Here is a 15,882-nt window from a genome sequence, read left to right on the forward strand (position 1 = left end):
GACCCCTAATCTAAGGGGATTTGGGACCTATGTGAATAGATCCATCTTTGCATGAACAGGTTTTGTTTGTAAATGACAAATTCTAGTTTCAGTATGAAAGAAAGCAGTTTATAATTTACCCTGTTATTCTACCATTTCCAGATGTAACAGGAGGATTGTGTGAATGCTACAATGGCAAAATTACCCTTTTCATCAAAACTGATTTCATTAATATATAAAATTCCTATTTTGAGTAAAAGGTATTTGTGGTCTTTTTATGAGAGGAGAAACCGAAAAGGAATCCTCACTGTGACCTATAGCAGTTGGAAAGACAAATAACCTTTGAAGAACAGAGTCAGTAATTGAAAATGGAAAAGATCTAGTACTAAAATACTGAAGTCTTGCTTGGTGTCAGCTGCAAAGACGGGCTGCTTCGGAAATTGTATGCTCAAATTAAAGTAACATGAAGCAGCATAAATCAGTGTTAGCAACATACCCAAATAACTGGGACAGTCACACAAGATTTATAGTACAATCCTAAAGTACAGAATAATGTGAAATGTAGAAACAATTACATGTTCAGTGACATCTGAACATGAATTGTGTGATATTGAAGTCCTCAGGTATAAATTTTAAATCTGTACATATAAATTTATGATATATTTAAAGGATTCTAAACTCATTACCATGCAGCTCATGAGTCTTCTGTTCATGGTCTAATAATAATGTCACACAAGTCAAATTTTTTAAAAGTATTTTTACGTGACATTTCAGATAAGAAACTATTTTTTATTTTTAGGGGAAAGGGCTTCCAACAAGTAATCCTTCTCAGCATATTCTGTCGTGACCTCTCAACAAGCAGAAACAGTGCAAAAATAATGTAAAAGGGTCACTTTTGCCAGGCCTAAAAATATACATTATATATATATATATATATATATATATCTATCTATATACAGTGGATAACTCTGCAAGAGAAGGCACCAGGTATTATATTCATTTAATCAGGAGTGCCGACCACTTGGACATCTATATATATATATATATATATATATATATATATATATATATATATAGAGATATATAGAGATATATATATATATATATAGAGATATATATAGATATATATATATATATATATATATATATATAGAGATATATAGAGATATATATATATATAGAGATATATATATATATATATATATATATATATAATAGTCATTTAGATCTTTGTTCCAGTTACCTATCCTTTGATTAAAAAGCACTACAATCATAGAGAAGTGGTTAACAGAAAGCCCAAACTGCTCTAAGTATGCAGCTGGTTTATGCACATGGATAAGAATACAGATGCAGTTATACAGTATGAAGAGTTGTTTAAGTCAGAGAAATGTGAAGGGTAAAGTCAGACATGCTTTCACAAACCAACAGAAGACAGGTAGCGCTGGGTATATAGGATAATGATACCAAATTGTTTAAAAATCAAATATTTACTAATACGCACAGAGAAAATATACCTAAAATACAATATTGCGTGTGTGTGTGCGTGTAATCAGGATTTTGGTACTTACCGATAAATCGCTTTCTCCGATTCCACAGGGGCCACTGGAGTGTACAATGGGGATATAGTAGGCAGTAACTGGGAGCTGGCACTTTAAATTCAAAACCATGTGACAAGCCCCTCCCCTACTATGTCCCCCCTCCAAGCCAGTCTAGTTAAAACTGTGCCCGAGGAGAGCTGGAAAAGACCAACGGTAAAGTAGAGGAGGTTCGCTAAGCCAACTAGGACAAGATAACACCAAGGAAATCTAGAAACATAGTGAGAGGGTAATATGAACAAAACGTGCAGTCACACAGTGACATGCAACCCGATAAGTATAGGAGGAAACAGCGCTGGGTGGGCGTCCAGTGGCCCCTGTGGAATCGGAGAAAGGGATTTATCGGTAAGTACCAAAATCCTGATTTCTCCTTCATCCACTAGGGGCCACTGGAGTGTACAATGGGGACGTCCCAATGCTCCCAAGACGGGAGGGAGAGCGCTGAGAGTCATGCAAAACCGCTCGGCCAAACTTTGACACAGAGGCCGCAACTAAGTCAAATCTGTAAAACGTGACAAACGTATAGCGGCATAGCCACATAAAGTATTCACAGGAACCCTGTGGGCGGCTGCCCCCGAAGGTCCCCCAGAGCGCGTGGAGTGCGCCAAAATGGAAGACGGAGGCTCTCGAGCAATCGCCAAATAAGTCTGTCTGATGGTCAGATGTATCCAATGGGCCAACATCTGCCGGGACCCCGGCCATTCAGTACGGGAGCATTGTACAGACTCAAGAAGAAATCAGATTGTCGAATAGCTGAAGGCCTCTATACAGAGAGTCGGAGCGCCCTGACAACATCCAAAGGTCACGAATCCGTTGAAGTCACCAAGAGTGTTGAAAACACAAGTGTCAGAGTTATATGAAAAGCGGGCATCACCCCTGGAAGAAACGACCGCTGAGGATGAAGCTCAGCCGTATCCTTATTTAATGTCAGACAAGAAGGCCGACAAGAGGGAAAGAGAGAGATCCAAGCTTCGACACCCATCTGGCCGAGGCCAGGGGCCAGAAGAAGGACCACCTTCCAAGTGAGATAATCCATCTCCACCAACCAGTCTGAGGTTCCCTGGTGCTGCCGGAGGTCGCAAATGGGGGTTGCTGTTAGAGAACTCCCTGCAAGAAAGTCCGAACTTTCGGCAGCCAGGCTAATATCCTTTGGAAGAAAACCGAAAGAGCAGAGACCTGAAACTCAGGTAAACCTAGTTGAAACGCAGCCGAGAAAAACCACCCGGAGAAACCAAAGAAGGCGGCTAAATGAAAAACCGAAGGGACAAAAACCCTCGTCTTCCACACCAAGCCACATAAAGTTTCCCAAAGTGGTAAAAATGAGGCGAGGTAACTGACTTCCGAAATCGGAGCCTAGTAGGTATAACCAAACGAGGGAACTCCGTCCTTCTGAGAAGGTCTCGTGAACAGCCGCGCTATTAAATGAAACCTGTGTAAGACTGAACAAAGGAAAGGACCCTGTTGAAGTAAACAGTCCCGCAGAGGTAGGAGCCAAGGCTCCGCAACTGACAACAGGTGCAGGGTGGATTTCCAACTCCTGCGCGGCCAAGCTTGCGTCCCCGGGAGGACTAGCGCGCAGTCTCCCTTGATGCGTTGCAGAAATTGAGGTAGTAACAGGAAAGGAAGAAATATAGACTAACCAGAAGGACTAAGGAGCCGTGAGGGCATCCACGGCTACTACCACCAGGGCCCTCGCCCGAAAGTAGTAAAGGGGTAGGTGAAGAGACAGTCGGAACGCCCTGAGGTCGATGCGAGGACTCTACCAACCGCGGATCAGCTGACGAAACTCCGGGGAATGTCCACTCTCCCGGATGCCCGACCTGGCGGCTTGTGGAATGAAGATTGTTGTCCTCTGCACAGAGGAGGATGCAGGTGACCTCTCTCAGCGCCGCACTTGGCTGAAGAGAGGGGAACTGGTCCCGAGGAAGTAAAAATCCTCTGACTGACCATGTTGAGAACCATCTCTAAAAACAGAAAACTGTACGAGAAGATCCTGGATCCTCCAGATATTCAGAGCAACCGATCTGCAGAATGGGTCTCCAGTAGTGGATTGTCCAGCTAAGGAACAAACGTCACTCCCTGCCTTTGAAGTAGGGCCATGCTGTGACCTTCATGAAGACTGTGGGAGCGGAAGAGAGACCGAACGGAAAGGTCTGAAAGTGGAAATGAGTATCCTGTACTACGAATCGTAGAAAAGCCCAATGAGGAAGGCCAAGGGGAACCAGTAAACAGGCATCCCTGATGATTAAGGACGCCTAAACCCGTTTTTGCTCCAAACTAGCAATCACAGACTGAAGGGATTTTAAGTTTAGAATAGGCCTGGCCGAGCCATCTGGCTTCGGGCATCTGTAACGCCGTCTGCAGTACGACTCTTGTCGGCGAAAACCGACAAACCCGTGGCGAGCAACCACTGAGGCGGTTGGACTCCAAAATAGAGTATGTAACCACCTGTGATGAGAAACCTAACCCAAGCATACCGAGACCTCCCAGAAAAAACCACAGACATACGCACACCCTGGGATCTCCCAGGTGGGAGGGAGGCCCGACCTGTGGTGGGTGTTGGAGGGCCTACAATTAGACTGGTCAGAGGATGTTGAACCTCTGCCTCTTACTTCGAGATCCCTTGGTGACGGAGATACCGCCCCTGTCATGGACTCGAACCCTGGAAGGGGCACGGAAAGGTCAAAAGGAAAGACCGGTATAGGTCCATCTTGGAGCTGGAGCAGCAGTAGGGGAAAGAAAAGTGGACTTACCCCCAATGGTCTGAGAAATCCAGGCAGGAAGATCCTTCCCAACCAGGCCCGTAAAGAACTACGCCTCTGCTGCCCACTAGGATTCAATATCTGCCTGTCACGGTCGCAGCAATTGTTCCACAACCTACCTGCATCGGACAAGGTAGAACCCCTGCCGCCGCCTATTTCTCTCAGATGGTTCCTTCAGCAAGGTTGCACCAGGAACCTGCAGCTTCTTGGACCGGCAGTACATCGAGGGGCATACCATTGGAGAGGGCGTTTCCTGCTGTCTGCGGGGAAAGGATAGGAAAACAAACATTGTTTGATACCTGAAATTGTGCATTCGAATGTCTCCAGGCCGCCGACCGGAGCATATCCAGCTTATCCGAAACTGGAAAAGTCGCTGAACTCCGAGGAACGTGAAGTGTCTAGTTCTGACTCCTTTATCTGCAGCATTAGACAAATTGCTGTACAGAGCGCCTCGATATCCTGAGATACTGGTTCAGACTCCATAGAAAACAGACGTCATCAGCATCCTGGACATCTATCGCCTCCCCGAAGAGAGGTCCCGCAGTGAGGATAGCAACCTTCCATCTAGAAACCTGGGAAGGAGAAATGACGGATGGTGTCTCTGGTTAACAGAGACCTTACCTGCATAAGCTGAGCTGTTCAAACAGGAGTGCGTTGCAGCTGCGTTGAGGGCTAATTAAATGTCTCCACCGCACAATCCACACTGAATAGGGAATTCTCTGACTGTGTTACGTTTAGTTAAACGACAAGAGAAAAGGTGGGTTAAAGAAGTGTAGCCCTATGTACTCTCTGTACTATATCGTGCAGTAACAGGCACGTTTCTGCTCAGATTTCCCCGCTATTAGCGTACCGAGCCACAGTGGCTATTCGTCTGATGCCACACACATTCCCCAAATTACAAACAGTATTATTACGAAGTGAAACAAAGGAATAATAAAGGGAAGTCATTACCCGCCCTGTATGTACTGCTAATTTAGTAAGAACAGGTGAAAAACATGTTTCTTGAAAGCTCCACTGGTTGCCCAAAATGGCGGCCAGCTTGTGAGTAAAGCCGGGGGAAATTGAATGTGGCAAGGTGAAGATATGTGGGACGAGAACCCAGGTCTGTACCTGGATGTCCCTGTTATAATAAATTTCGGTGGAAGCTTGTATTGCTATTTTACTGTAAATATTCAGTGAGCGTAACAGGCCCTGATATAGAGCATTAGTGTGGGTTCTGACATTGTAAAAACTTCTGCGCTGTCTTGGATCCCTTTCCATCCCTGGCAGCACCTAGCACCTGTCACCCTCCCCCACACAAATACAGCAATAGGCAGAAGGGGGGGGGGGGGGGGGGAGGAACGGAGAAGCGCAATCACAGCAGCCCAATCAATCCTGCACTTTATAGTGCAGATTTAGCACACAACTTACCAGCTACAAATGTCTCACTGTGCCTCCGATTCCCTCTTTCTCCGTGCTGCAGCGTTCCAGAACGGCTGCCAGCACGCGCTGAGCCCAGCAGTACAGTGCGGGATTAAGCTCCGCCCCCCGTAATGGCGCCGGATTTAAACTTGCTAGGCGCCCCGAGTATCCCCGCGCCGGCTCTGTGTGCGCTGAGCAGGGATCTGTGTGCCGCATGCCGCGGCCGGAGACCAGCAGGGGGGGGGGCGGCGGCGGGTGGACCACTGGCTCTCTGTTCCGCTGTAAGGAAACCGAGAGCGGGAGTAAGCTCCGCCCCCGTAATGGAGACAGATTTAAACTTGCTAGGCGCCCCCGAGTATCCCCGCGCCGGCTATGTGCGCGCTGAGCAGGGATCTGTGTGCCGCATGCCGCGGCCGGAGACCAGCAGGGAGGGGGGGGGGGGGCGGTGGGTGGACCACTGGCTCTCTGTTCCGCTGTAAGGAAACCGAGAGCGGGAGTAAGCTCCGCACCCCGTAATGGCGCCAGATTTAAACTTGCTCAGCGCCCCGAGTATCCCCGCGCCGGCTCTGTGAGCGGTGCTGAGCGGAGATCTATGTGCAGGGGGAGCGAGCCGGAGACCAGAGCGGGCAGCGGGGGACCACTGGTTCTCTGTGTCGAGAGCGGGAGTAAGCTCCGCCTCCCCCAATGGCGCCTGATTTAAACTTGCTAGGCGTCCTAAGTATCCCCCCGCCGGCTCTGTGAGCCACGCTGAGCGGAGGGAGTGATGCCGCCGGAGACTAGAGCTGGGTCAGAGTGGGTTCTGAACCAGGTCGCTGTATAAATTATTCAAATTTGAATACGGGTCTATCCCTGTTACAGGGCATCAGAGCCCTGAGGACTTTGGATCAAAGTAAAGTTTCTACTCACCGCTGCTGTTGTTTGATGGAGTGGCCCCGACACGCGCCGCACGCAGCGGTGTCCAGCCGCTTATACTCACCGCTGCCGTGCTGCCAGTATCTTCTGCCGACGGAGCGGCCCCGACACGCGCCGCACGCAGCGGTGTCCGGCCAGTCTCCGGAGAGCTGTCTCCTTCAGCCGTGGCCCATCCCGAGCCGCACGCAGCTGCAATGGGACCCCGCTGGCAGCTCCCGCGGAGCAGACTGGCAGTGGCAGAGCTGTCAGTCTGTGCATGCAAGAAAGAAAAATAAAATAATAAAAAAAAAATTCTTCAGAGAAGTCCCAAGAGTAAACCAGCTCCCTTGGGCACTAAAATAAGACTGGCTTGGAGGGGGGACATAGTAGGGGAGGAGCTTGTCACATGGTTTTGAATTTAAAGTGCCAGCTCCCAGTTACTGCCTACTATATCCCCATTGTACACCCCAGTGGCCCCTAGTGGATGAAGGAGAAAACTACAATAATGACACATATATTCTGTGTGGAGTAGGAGAGATCTGCCCACACAGGGAAGATAAGGCAGGTGTGAGAACACCTAATGGCAGCAGTGGAGTCTCAGACTGGAAAGACTGCAGTCAGGACAGGCTGTGGCCTGTGTAAGCTACCTTGCTGAGACAAAGCCAGACAGAGCTCTTTGTGCTATTCAGCCACTGAGGGCCAGGAGGCCTGAGCCTAAACCTGTAGGAGACAGAGAAGGCCATAAAACTCTGGGACAGAGCTACACTTTTTTGGGAGGAAGCCTTGAGTGTGAGTGAGCCTGAGTCTGTATTATCCCTACAGAAAGCAGGACTGAGACTGTGCATAGTACCTGTGAGAGACAGGACAGACTTTATGTTTGCAGATTAGCTGCCTAAGGGTAGTCAGGGGCAAATAAGTGAGTCAGTGCCCTGAATGGGGGCTAGGCAGTTATTTTCTGTTCACCTGTGTTGTTCCATTTATTCTGAAAATAAATCACCACTACATTCATTTACGTAATAGCTGTGTTGGATCCTATTTGAGCACAAAGACACTGCACAAATTTACCTCTTTACTGAACTAATCACACACACTCCCGGGAGTGGGGCAGATATCGCAATCAAAGTAATACAATCATCACATACATAAAGAGAACAGAAGAAAATTAAAAAATGTGTGAATAGTCACTTGAACGACAATGGCTGCAGAGCTGGCGCCCACATACAGCACAATGAGGTAATAATGTATCCACAGTAAATTGCTTACCGGGCTATGCACAATAGTACCTAAATCATATAGCCAGTATCCACTACAATCCTGAGAACGTACTTATTTCAATGTAGTAGAAGTAACACCGGTTTTGCAGACACCTGTAATTGAAAGCACTCTGCTTTGTGTGCGGATAAATGATAAGCTATATGCTCTCACACTGGCCACAGTGTCAATCTCACACTGGCAGGCTGCGCCTTGGCTGCACTGCCTCCAGACATCATCATCTGCTCTCACACTGGCCACAGTGTCACTCTCACACTGGCAGGCTGCGCCTTGGCTGCACTGCCTTCAGACATCATCATCTGCTCTCACACTGGCCACAGTGTCACTCTCACACTGGCAGGCTGCGCCTTGGCTGCACTGCCTCCAGACATCATCATCTGCTCTCACACTGGCCACTTGCGTCTTGGCCACACTGTCACTTTCACACTGGCAGGCTGCACCTTGGTTGCACTGCCTCCAGACAACATCATCATCTGCTCTCACACTGGCCACAGTGTCACTCTCACACTGGCAGGCTGCGCCTTGGCTGCACTGCCTCCAGACATCATCATCATCTGCTCTCACACTGGCCACTTGCGTCTTGGCCACACTGGCAGGCTGCACCTTGGTTGCACTGCCTCCAGACAACATCATCATCTGCTCTCACACTGGCCACTTGCGTCTTGGCCACACTGTCACTTTCACACTGGCAGGCTGCGCCTTGGGTGCACTGCCTCCAGACAACATCATCATCTGCTCTCACACTGGCCACTTGCGTCTTAACTGCACTGACTCCAGAAAATGTGGTCCTCTCTCTGGGAAAGTGGAAAAATAATCGGGACACTATATTCCAGAGTCACAAGAGTCCACAGTGGTGCGGAAGTAGCGACTTTATCAAGCAGAAGTAGTACTGCTTGTAATGCAAAGGAACTATATAGTGATGTAATGGGCCATGCAATTACTTAATTGTCCACAGGTGCTACAATCAAAATTTCCCTTCTCTGTGGATGTTCACAATATGTTAAATACATAGTAACAAGATACATATTATAGAAAGATATAACTTAAAATAACAATATATCAGATCTTCACTATAAATCTAATACATTAAAAAATCTTTTGTATATTTCTCTAAGTATTTGCTCAACTGACATGTTACACTGAGAGCATGTGATCACACTTGCAAAAACTCTTAAAGCGGAACCATGGCTACAATACACCTTAGCCTACAACTCCACTGTGGACTGTTGTGATTCTGGATTATACTGTAGTGTCCTTATTATTGCCCCACTTCCAGAGAGTAGATCACGTTGTCTGGAGGCAGTGTGGCTAAGACGTAGCTGGCCAGTGTGAGAGCGGATATGTATTATCATTCATCAGCGCACAGCAAAGTGCTTTTAATCACACGTATCTGTAGATACCTTATACTGTCTGTACGACTGAGGTACTATTGTGCGTAGTCCAGTAAGGAATTTACTATGGAGACATTAATAACTCGTTGTACTCTATGGGGTACATTCAATTAAAGTCGGATCCATCCCGACATGTATTTGTCGGAATGGATCCGACAACCCCTATTCAATCCCTTCTTAATTCGACTTTTTCAAGTAGAATTTAGATGGGACGCAGAGGAGGAGAAGGGGGGCGAGCCGCGGGGACAGCCGGCCGGCATACAGGGAAGATCAGCGCTACAGTAGCGCTGCAGCAGGATGTCACTCAGCCACCCGACCTCACAGCAGCTTCCACCCGGCTCCAGCAGCGTGCTGGAGCCGGGTTGAAGCTGCCGTGAGGTCAGGTGGGTGAGTGACATCCAGCTGCAGCGCTACTGTAGCGCTGATCTCCCTGTATGCCTGCCGCTGTCCCCCCGTCTCCCTGCGGCTCGCCCCCCCCCTCGCCTCCTCTGGGTCCGCATCTCAGTCCGACATCATTTTGATGTCGGACTGAGATAGTCGAAAAGGGGGCCAAAACCTATCGGATTTGGCCCCGTTTTCGGCACAAGCACGTGGATCGGCAGCTATTCCGCCGATCCACGTGCTTTTCCACAAGTCGAATTTATCGAATTGTCGAAAAATTTAGGGAAATATTGAATAGGTCGAATCAGGATTCGACCTTAAAAAGTCGAAAACTGCAGTCTTTTCGACAGACAGCAGTTTTCGACTTCAATTGAATGTGAGCACTATTTTATTACTAACAGGGATCCTACGCTAATTTAGGTGACTGCTTTTATACATAGTAGGATTCAATTGTATACCCAACACATTTTTCATTTTCTTTTACATAAGTGATTGTAGACTTGATTGCGGTACCTGCCCCACTACTGTATTTTAGGTATATTTTCTCTATACAGATACATCCTTTTACATTGTTGCGATGATCCGTACACAACACCCGGCAATGTGCATGCTCCCGCTATACATTCCCTTTAATTCGCTTCAATGATTCCTATGGGAGCCAGAAGCGATGCGAATGAGTGTAGCATGCTGCAGTCCCGCTACAGCACGCTGCTATATACAGAAAAGCTGTAGCGGAACACATCTATACTTATTAATAAATATAAACTCAGCGCCACCTGTCCTTTCTTTTCTTTTTTTATTGGATTTTTGGTAAAGAAAGGTGTGCAGATTTTGGTTATCCTTATGGTACAGTGCATCCGAAAAGTATTCACAGCGCTTCACTTTTTCCACATTTTGTTATGTTATGTTACAGCCTTATTCAAAAATGGAATAAATTATTTTTTTTCCCCTCAAAATTCTACACACAATACCTCATTATGTCGTGAAAAAAGTTTGTTTTTTTGAGATGTTTGCTAATTTATTAAAAATTAGAATTTTAATTACCTACCGGTAAATCCTTTTCTCGCAGTCTGCAGAGGATACTGGGAATCCATTTTGTATCATGGGGTATAGACGGGTTCACTAGGAGCCTTGGGCACTTTAAGAATTTGATAGTGTACGCTGGCTCCTCCCTCTATGCCCATCCTACCAGACTCAGTCTAGGAAACTGTGCCCGAGGAGACGGACATACTTTGAGAGTAGGCTAGATAAGGAAAGTGGTGAGATTACGAACCAGCACGCAGAACAATAGGAAAGCCATGCTAACCAAACTTGAAACATTAACAGCAACAGCTGAACAAACCAGAATACTTAACCAACAGTGCAGAAAAAAGGAAGCACCGGGCGGGCGCCCAGTATCCCCTGCGGACTACGAGAAAAGGATTTACCGGTAGGTAATTAAAATCCTATTTTCTCTTACGTCCTTGGGGATACTGGGGATCTGTTTAGTACCATGGGGAAGTACCAAAGCTCCCAAACCGGGTAGGAGAGTGCTGAGGTTACTGCAGTACTGACCGACCAAACTGAAGGTCCTCAGAGGCCAAGTATCAAACTTGTAAAACTTTGCAAATGTGTTCGAATCCGACCAAGTAGCTGCTCGGCAGAGCTGTAAAGCCGTGGAATAAGCATGCTTGATAGTGAGCCTGATCCAGCGTGCAATAGACTGCTTTGAAGCAGGACACACAATTTTATTGGAATCATACAGAACGACCAGCAAGTCAGATTTCCTGTGATGAGCTGCCCTCTTTACGTACACTTTCAAGGCCCTCACCACATCCAAAGACTTGGAAGTAGTAGAGGTGGCCGAAACCACAATAGGTTGGTTGATGTGAAACAAGGACACCACCTTAGGAAGAAATTGCTGACGAGTTCTGAGTTCAACTCTGTCCTCATAGAAAATTAAGTAGGGGCTCTTGTGAGGCAACGCCCCTAGCTCCGACACACGTCTTGCTGAAGCCAAGGCCAATAGTGTTACGTTCTTCCACGTCATGTACTTTACGTCAACCTCCTGTAACAGTTCAAAACAGTCCGATTGGAGGAACTGCAGCACTAAACTTAGATCCCAAGGTGCCATGGGAGGCAGAAACGTCTGGACCTCCGGAATAGAAACCAATTGTTTCAAAAAGAAAATGGACAAGGCCAAAATCTGAACTTTTATGGGGCCCAAACGTAGGCCCACATCCACACCTGACTGGAGAAAAAGTAGGAAACGTCCCAGATGAAATTTCACCGCAGAAAATTTTCTGCTCTCGCACCAAGAGCCGTATTTCTTCCAAATACGGCGGTAATGTTTAGACGTTACCCCCTTTCTGGCTTGGATCATAGGTCGGGATAACCTTGTCAGGGATACAGCTCCCGGCTAGAAGCAGCCATTTAACTTTCATGCCCGTTAAACGTAGCCACGGTAAGTCTTTAAAGACGAACGAGTCCTGTTGCAGAAGATCCTTGCGAAGAGGTGGAGACCACAGATCCTCGACCAGCATCTTGAGAAGATCCGTGTACCAGGCCCTTCAAGGCCAGTCCGGAGCAATGAGGATTGCTTGAACCTATTCCCTTTTTATGCTCTTTAGAATTATTGGGATCAGAGAAAGTGGAGGAAACACGTACACCAGCTGGTAGACCCACGGAGTTGTGAGTGTGTCTACTGCCACTGCTTGTGGGTTCCTCAACCTGGAACAATATCGCTTGAGATTCTTGTTGAGTCGAGAGGCCATCATGTCGATCTGTGGATATCCCCACCAACGTGTCAACCACCGGAACACCTCTGGTGGAGACACCACTCCCCCGGGTGAAGATCGTGTCTGCTGAGGAAGTCTGCTTCCCAGTTGTCTACTCCCGGAATGAATACCACCGACAACGCCACAGCGTGTTTTTCCGCCCAGAGGAGAATTCTTGACACCTTACATTGCTGCTCTGCTTTTCGTTCCGCCCTGTCGGTTTGTGTACGTTACTACCATTACATTGTCCTACTGGACTTGAATGGCCTGATTCCGAAGTAGAGGAGAGGCCTAAAGAAGGGTGTTGTAGATTGCCCTGACTTCCAAGATGTTTATTGGAAGGACGACTTCCCGACTTGACCATCTTCCTTCAAACTGCACCCCCTGGTTGACTGCTCACAAACCTCTGAGGCTTGCGTCTGTGGTTAGCAGTATCCAATTCTGAATCCCGAACCTCCAACCCTCGACGAGGTGAGAAGTCTGTAGCCACCACAAAAGGGTGATTCTGGCTTTTAGCGACAGACAGATCCTCTGGTGCATGTGAAGATGCAATCCGGACCATTTGTCCAACAGATCCAGCTGGAAGGGCCTCGCATGAAACCTTCCATACTGAAGAGCCTCGTTAGAGGCCACCATTTCCCCCAGAAGGCAAATGCACAGATGCTATAGACAAGAAAGAAAGAACACTTTGTTGGTGCACTAGTTATGAAAGAGAAAAATTGTATATTTTAAGGCTTAACTTTTAATATGAACCATATAGAAAGTAGATTTCCTAAAATTAGAATGTATCCTCCTACTAATCCACTATGCTATGCTTTTTTAAAATTACATACTTGAATCATCTAGGTATACATAAGTGAACAGTCAGAAGAAAAAGTAAAAAGGAGGGAGGGGGAAATCCTAATATAATATAAAACTAATTCAGGCACAGTGGCCTATTGTGCAGCAGGTTGAGTGCGTCTCCCAGGGAATCGGACAGTGGCGCCCTCTGAAATATAACCGGACCTTAATCTGTGAACAGTACCGGAAAATAATTTCTTGTTCAAGATTCTCAACAGACATATAATGATAGATTAGAGAAAAAGTAGGAATTCAGGTAAGTATATGAATCTGCTGTCAACGTTAGACTGAATTGGAAGTTCTCGTATACCTACTACACCGGATATTCTGTGGGGGTCACCCTTCAGATACTGGTCCGGACCAACACTTTATCGCTTTCAAGATCGGAAGAGATTGGGCATAATAAATGTGGTTTGGTAGTAGGAAAACACCTGTATTTTGACGGAATCGTTGATGAGCGTTCATGGATGGAAAAGAAGGGAAAAGCTTATAGATTTAAAGTGTTGGTGTTAGACTCAGCTATCAGTCTGTTATCAAACAAACCGTACCTCACTGAATCACCAATGAGAGTCCTGAATATAGAATAGTATGGAAATAAACAAAATTGTTGAGGGAATATATTGGCCCTCAACGTGTAAGGTCACTATTGAAACATACTTCACAATAGTCATGAGCTAGAACTTTCCAAGAGTAATGTTGTATTAGACTGGAAGGAATCGTTATATTTCTGGAAAATATTACTATGAGACAATTTGAAAAATACAAATAAATTTTCCTTAAGCAAAAGATATCATAGTGCTTTATAACAAAAAAGGTTTACCAAGCTTCACATTAAGCATTGGCTAATACAGTATAATGGGCTGGCAAAATGGATACAGAAAATACACAGGAATTTATGTTGTAAATCAGACCAACTACTATTGGGCTGCTCCAATTAATGCACAGCTCTATACAAAAATTTATGAAAAGTATATTATAATAGTAACAGCTTTATAACATGTATCACACTGACTATAAGCTGGTATTTTAAATTATGGAAATACTGTCTGACCAGGACAGACTAATATTGTATGTTGCCAAATAAAAAGCTGTAAGGCAAATGACTTAAGCAAAAAGTATCACAAATTGATAGACATACTCCAAAATAATATTTGCTGAATAGAAAGTTGTAAGATTGTGTTCTTTGCTGTTTAAAAGAAACTAAGGAATTGCAAGCATCTATAATACACAAATTGTATGAGAAATAAAATCCATGAGCCAAACACCGGATCACTCACTGCACCTGTATGGGATTATCCTAGTTTGGTGCATATGGGTAAATCCCTATTAGGTGACTATTCAGTGAATCACATCCTTATGTAGGCTAGTGGGAGTGTCAGGGGATGAAGATATACTTTACCCCTCCTGGTTAGGTATAAAGAAAAACAAACACACAACTATATCACAAGGAATGCACAGATGCACCGAGAACCGGGTTGGCTTCAGGACAGCCCGAACCATCGACTGGATTTCCATAGCCTTCTCCAAGGGAAGGAATACTCACCCTCTGAGACTCTGTGTCCAGTATCATTCCCAGGAAAGGAAGCCTCTGAGTCGGTTCCAGGTGATATTTTGGTAAGTTCAGAAACCACCCGTGATCCAGGAGTAGTCTGGCTGAGAGGCCAATGCTGTCCAACAACCGCTCATAGAACGGTCCCTTTATCAGAAGATCGTCCAGGTACGGAATTATGCTCACTCCCTGCTTGCGCAGTAGAAACATAATCTCTGCCATCACTTTGATGAACACTCTCGGTGCCATGTAGAGACCAAATGGCAGGGCCTGGAACTGGTAGTGGCAGTTTTGCAGTGCAAACCGTAGATAAGCCTGATGAGGCGGCCAGAACACTCGTAAGTATGGGTTCAACGACCTGAGGTTCAAAATCACTCTCACTTAACCATCCGGTTTCGGTACTACAAACAAGTTGGAATAATAGCCCTTGTTTTGCAGATGAGGTGGAACTGGAACAATGACCCAAGTCTATACCAGTTTTTGAATGTGGCCGAGGATTTCTATTTTATATTAAAATAAGATTCCTCAGTCTCCTTTCGTACCTTATCAAGGATATGTAGAACTTCTCTGATAGCTTCTATGAGAGCCTCTATTCCATGTGACAGAGTAGCCTCCCCCCACCTCTGAGTCCACCTCCCCCTCCTCCATATCTGACCCTTCATCATCAAAGTCAGACTGCAGGATATGGGCTAAAGGACGTTTTTACGGACAAATGCGGTCTTCACGATTTTTTATACCGGCTGAGGTAATTTTAGTGCTTAAAATGGAGTCAGCCGCCTTTAAAAGAGGATTTTGGTACTTACCAATAAATCCATTTCTCGGAATCCTCTAGGGGACACTGGAGCTCACTTTAGACATTAGGGGTGTTAAGCTTGCAACCGGAGGTATGGCACAATCTAAAACTAGTATTGTCTGCACAGCCGGCTCCTCCCCCTTCACATCCCTCCTCCCTCAGTTTGGAAAATTTGACTGAGAGAATAGGACATGATACTAGAGCAAATGGCGAGGAACCAAACCGTACAACATATCAAACAGCATCCAAGAACTTCTTTAACCGAAAAACTA

General features: G+C 46.1%; 1 protein-coding gene across 1 annotated transcript in view; it reads right to left on the reverse strand.

Moving 5' to 3' along the window:
- RBM26 (RNA binding motif protein 26) overlaps nucleotides 1-15,882 on the reverse strand; it is a 421,593-nt gene that overhangs the window by 7,573 nt on the left and 398,138 nt on the right. The window lies entirely within an intron of this gene.

The sequence above is a fragment of the Pseudophryne corroboree genome, chromosome 2, assembly GCF_028390025.1.
Source record: "Pseudophryne corroboree isolate aPseCor3 chromosome 2, aPseCor3.hap2, whole genome shotgun sequence".
Taxonomy (NCBI): Eukaryota; Metazoa; Chordata; class Amphibia; order Anura; family Myobatrachidae; genus Pseudophryne; species Pseudophryne corroboree.